A 6000-nucleotide genomic window follows, 5' to 3' on the forward strand; every position below is an offset into this window, starting at 1 on the left:
GCTAAATGAAATGGGTAAATCAAAGTAAAAACAACACGGGACAGCTATATTGTATGATCCCTGGATGTCATCATGTGATTGGTCATACGCATGTACACATACAACACATCTACGAGCCAGAGCCTTACAAGAGAGAAACAGGTGGAGCTGAGAGGGAGCGCACTGAAAGGACAAAAACCCTGGAGCACCGTGCAGCTGAATGCTGCCAAACTACACATATGTATATGAGAAAGGGACATGGTTAGTGTTTTAAGTAAAGTAATGTGAATGTGTGGCCTGGGCTAAATTATCCCAGTCTGGCCCTGATAGAGGCCTACAGGCCTTTCTCAATTTGTGTAACATCATCAGTCATTGCACAATTCCTGTTCCAAGAACACATGCTCACATACGTACAACCAAATAATAGCTTTTGGGGGAATTGTTGGGTCTCTGTAAATTATACTGTAAATTATACTGTGTGGTCTAGACCTACTCTATCTGTAAAGTCTAGTTCAGACCAAAGATTCCTGACCAGTCTCCGGTCTGCAGCGTTCTGAAAGCTGCCAGTTCACACCAATGAGACGAGACCAGGCAGCGTATCATCTCCAGAGCAACCCCTCTCTGTACTTCCGCGTTAACTTCCGACTTTTCAGGCTTTTTTGTAGCCGGATACCATTTGTAGCGACTTAAAATATGAATGAGGATAGCGATGTGAGATACTTGCTAATGCTGCATTTCTATTAGAGATGAAACAGAGAAAAAGTTTAATTTTTCCGATTCTCTGCGTTGTTCTAACGCCGCTCCTTCTCTTCAGTCACTCTCTAGCTCGCTCCACCACATACCGTGCTCGCGGCTCGATGAGCCTCCGTCCATCTAACTTCTCTATTGGCTGTTAAAACAGGTGACATCTCTTATGTTTTAAAACCAGCCTCTGGAGACCGGATCAGCTGAGTCTCAGCAACACCATCAGCTGTTTGAGTCGAGCTGAGACGGGCGGGTTCAGACCGCTGAAACTTTTCCTAAAACGGGTTTCGTCTCGTCGAGAATCTTTGGTCTGAACTGGGCTTCAAGTGTCCTGAGATAACTTGACACTATGAATACAATTGAATATGTGATTATATGTTGATGGTTGGCTGTTAAAATCCACTAAAATATCTTTATTTTCTTTCTCTGGCCATCTGTTCATCTCTCTTTCTGTCAATCTACCAATTCTTCAACCACGCCTCAGGTCTCTTATCTGCCCCTACTCTCCCCCCTCACTTGTGTCTCCACCCCCCAGCCATCACAGCCACTGCCCTGCCTTGGACATGAACCAGCAGACCATCAGAGGGAACAAGCTTCGATGTTGGACTCTGAACCTTAACCTCCACGAGTGTGGATTTGGCCTGAAGGAGAACCGTCCCAGTATTCCCCACAATCCCCTCTGGTTCCATTAAAGATCAACTGCTGGACTGATGAAAAAAACTTTTTTAAAGAGAAACAAGAAAATAAAGTACAGCATTTGTGGGTTTATTCCTCTCCAATTTGTCTGGGGAGTTTAGGAAAATTTCCAAGGGCATTTGGTCTTTTAATCTTGAGATTACTGGTACTTTATTTTTCTACAGCTTTTCTTACCATCAGAATTGGTTATCAATAACTTGAAGGTCAAGTGTTTTTTAACAATGTGTTCCAAACAGCATCGACAAAGGGATTGTGGGTGATTTTTCTTGGGATTATACTCATCAGGACTCGAGGGTCCCTCTCAAATTTTAGTGCAAGTTTGGTGTCATTTCTTGTACAGTAAATATTTTATTTTCCCTCTCAATTGTGAAAAAAATATTTTTTCAATTTATGTATAAAAAAAGAATGATTTTATCAAACCACAGGGGCAATTACTCCTTTCACCGTATCTAGAGTTCTGACTCAATGATTTGTTGGGTGATCTTCCCATCTTTTGATTGTTTTAGTTGTTCTTGTTGTTCTTGTAGTTCTTGTAGTGCTCGTGTCACCAGAACAGGAGACAGCAGTGTACTGAAATGACTCTGACTTTATTTATTCCCACCTCTGTCTTCTGTTTGTGTCTTTATGTTTTAGATCTACTCAGCACAGTCGTATGTAACTTCAGGATTTTGTACTGAGAGCATTCCAGATGCAGTCTTAGTCTGAGCATGACATCAGCATCTACAGTATTTCTGCACATGTTTCACATTTCTACTTTTCTACCAAATGGGCAGTGTGTACTCATCTACAGAGAGGGAATTCAAATGAAAGTAAACTCAAACATGACATGAGGTTGATTAGAGAAAAGTGAAGTGACGAGCACAGGATAATAGTTCCTCATTAAACTGCATACGTTTTGATATGCATCATCAAGCCTTTACTTTCACGCTTGTAATTTGATTATAACCTGATTAAGGCAATACTCCAGTTATTTCAACTGTCACATCAACACATCAACAAGGTTATCTGGGTAATGTAGTTATTGGCACTCATTAATTAGGCCAGTTGTTAACATTCAGCCATCGAGTGAATTTGAGGTCTGCACAAAGCTTAAAGGATGATTCCAGTTTAACTTGGGTCATATTTTTGTAGTTTTGCCCATCATTTCGAAGTTATTGTAGCATTTTACACACCCATAAATTAATGAGGTGTGGGAATACAACATCACTATGACATAAAGTCTGAAACATGAGCAGTCAGACAGACTGGAAAGAAGCCAACCGTTTATTTATGATGATGCTGCAGTAACTTTCTGTTTGCACAGTTTTTGATTGGATAGGACTTATGTTTCCTAGCAAACAATTCACAAATTATGTAATAGATGAGATATACATTCTAATGGTGCAATCTGATTGAGTAAATTACTAGTAGTTTCTAGTAGTTATACACAAACTGAGAAATGGGTGAAAATATGATCCAAGTTGTAATAAACTTGAATTATTCATTATAACCGGCCTGTCTTGATATACTGTACATCTTCCATTATGATTTGATAATGTGATTTTGCATATTTTGCTAGTCACAGAAACTAAACTCAGGAATTAGCTCAGAACTAAAAGTCTATACTCATGGACCCTTGCTGTCAGAGTGGATGTCATTAGTTGAAACTGTTGCTGCTGTTTATTTGATCAATCTACAAGCAGGTGATGATGTATGATAGGAATGAAAAACTAATACATGAATTATAATTGTCAATGCAAAAACAGGCATTCATTTTGCTTTTCTAGATTTTTCCTTCGAGCTACAACATGTGTTTAAGAAAATAGCCCCATTGTATAAACATTGTATAAACAACACAGACGGTGAAACTGAATATGAAACTGGTAAACTACAGCCTCCTGGTGCATTTGAAGTTATTGTAAATGTCCTTTTCCCATCTGGTGGTTGTTTTTGTCGTTCAACAGCAATTTACTAGTGAAATAAGTTATTGTTATTGTTATACATTATTATTAAATCATTTAATTTTGACCATATGGCCTTAGCAATAAACAAGCCGTTCTATAATGTCACCAACTGTTGTTTAGTACCCTTTTTTTTTCTTTTCTTTTTTTACTTTCTTAAAAAGTATGCGATTAATTTCGATTAATTAATCACAGAGTATGTAATTAATTAGATTACATGTTTTAATCGATTGACAGCCCTACTTTAAATTGAGAAAAGAAATCCCAAGCATAGTATTCAAAACCAGTTAAGAGACACGCATGTGACATTTAAGACATTATTATCTGCAAAACAATGTTCATAACAATGTGGAGTAGCAGAGAGTCATTCTATTCATTATAAATAGTGAATATAAGAAGACCCAGAACAGACCCTTGTGGGTCACCATACTACCTTTAAGAGCACTTGATTTGGAGACATTCAAACGACCTGAGTTCTTCCTGAGAGGTTGTGGTTCTATTTAACGTGTAGGTGTGTAAACACCTAGTTAACATTGTGAAACAGAACTAGCTAAGTTTAGGCAACAAAAATACGTGTTTACTCACGTAAAACTATTAAAATGAGGACGTAATGTGGCTTCACGGACATCATTGCGCCACGGAGTAAACTCCGTTAATTTTAAAAAGTGACAGTTGACTTTTGGTTTCAAACAGACATGAACCCTGGTCTCCTGGGGGAAAGTGTGTTAGATTGAAACATCCACCACCCTGACCTTTCTCCTGATGCGCAATTTGGTGCTCTTGTACTTCCTCACATTACTTCCTCTTTTGCTTTCACCGTAATTACTACAGCCATGAGAGGTCGCCTCCTAACAAGAAACGTAACTATGGGTCGTTATGAGCTGCTTGCTCACAATCGACCTATGCAGCCGTTTTCTGGGTGAGGACGGTCTGCACATTGAGTTAATGCAAACACACTGCAACATTACATTGGTGATAACAAAACAATATATAAGTCTAGGTGACCTCCTCTTGAGTACACACTGCCCATTTAAATCAGACATATTTAGTATGGCATATGTAGTTTATATTTTGTCAATTTTTAAACATGATGCTTTTTTAGAACACAATATTCTGTACAGCTCAACATGTAGTAGATCTTTCACTTTGCCCCATGACACTCCCTTGACTTGCTGGAAACAAGCAAGCCAACATTTCTAAGTTCTTTTTTTAATTGTGAACCCTCACTTTACCATCACAGGAAGACATAATAAAAGAGCCAATGGAGACATTGTATTTGATCAAGTTGTGTGTCTAGCTAGTTTTCTCATTCTTGAATTTTATTTCACGGTTTACATTTATTTCATGCTGGACAGAAGGGTTGAATATGTAGATGGTTTTCTAAATTTTTTTTATAATTTGCTAAAGTTGAAGTAACTTTTACACTAACATTTCAGAACATCTAAAAATCACAAATCCTAGACAAGAGAGGAAAGAAAAAAGAAAAATATTAATAAAATCATTTTTCATCCCATTTAAAAATCTAAATATCTGCCCTAAGGTTTTAATTTTCTACATCTACCAACATAAAAAGTGTAAAGCCTACTGTATATTCTGCATATTCACTACACCCCAGAATATATTAGTGTTGAATGGAACAAACATACAGATGGTTTTACTATTCAAGTTATGAGTATGGGGCTAAAAAGTTTCAGTTTGACCTCGGGAAACACTACACAACAGGTGGTTCTCCTGAGGGGCATGGCTGAGCAGTCATCTTATGCTATTATGAAGTATGTTGTGTGCAAGTTTTGTGTAAGGGTGTCATGAGAAGAAACACCACAGGATTTCCAAAATGAATTGGGTTCATCCTCTAGAGAGAAGGACTCTAGCTAAATGGTGCTCCTGGTAGCTACGTGCGTGGTTTGTATGGATTTGTTCTACAATCAGAATCAGAAAGGAGTTTATTGCCAAAGTAGTTACCCTACGTGGAATTTGCCAATCAGGATTGGCGTAATGAGATAAGTGCTTCTGAGGGTCGCAGTAAGGCTTGCTCCCATAGTGACACATCGAAACGAATATTATGAAAAAGAACTGCCCTTTCCCAAAAAGTTTCCAATGACGGCTGCTCAGATGATTCTGTGTAACAAACCATCTGGCTCGACGGGTTACCTGAGATTGGCACCAGCGGAAAAGCTCATTAAATGTCCAAAATGGAAAGGGTTTATCCAATAGGGAGGATGATCCATAGTAGCATGTCCACTGAAGATTTAGTTTGGCATGGACCATGACTCTAGAGAAAAGGTAAGGGGAGCGGGACGTTGTTCTCTTTGGGAGGAGGTTGGTCAACAAATGCAAGGCAAGTTTACACATTAAACACATTTCACACACAAAGGCAAGTCAAAGTGCTTTACATAAAGCATAAATGAAAATAAGACAAGATTTAAAGGTCCAATATATAATACTGACAGCTAGTGTTTAAAATAGTTACTGCAATACAAATTCAAAATACTGGAGAGAGTCGTCTCACCCGCCCCCTCCTGCCCAGACTCGAAGTTCATGTTGGTTGCCAGGCTGAGACCGCAGCATCCAACAATGTTAGACAGCGGAGTAGCTAACGTTAGATAAAACCCTGTGCTCACACGGAGCTCTGTACCCAACT

The 6000-nt window shown here is 38.7% G+C and overlaps 1 protein-coding gene across 20 annotated transcripts in view; it reads left to right on the forward strand.

Annotated features, from left to right (window-relative positions):
• epb41a (erythrocyte membrane protein band 4.1a) overlaps positions 1–3258 on the forward strand; it is a 96889-nt gene extending 93631 nt beyond the window's left edge. For 19 of the 20 annotated variants that reach the window (XM_035992846.1, XM_035992836.1, XM_035992839.1 and 16 more), the window contains one exon: positions 1208–1459. The gene's annotated coding sequence lies outside the window, so the exon portion shown is untranslated. Of the gene's footprint in view, positions 1–1207 lie in introns of all 20 variants that reach the window. The other variant, XM_035992837.1, reaches the window with a different exon arrangement.
• Positions 3259–6000: the final 2742 nt, after the last annotated feature.

This window comes from Sander lucioperca, chromosome 16 (assembly GCF_008315115.2).
Source record: "Sander lucioperca isolate FBNREF2018 chromosome 16, SLUC_FBN_1.2, whole genome shotgun sequence".
Lineage (NCBI taxonomy): Eukaryota > Metazoa > Chordata > Actinopteri > Perciformes > Percidae > Sander > Sander lucioperca.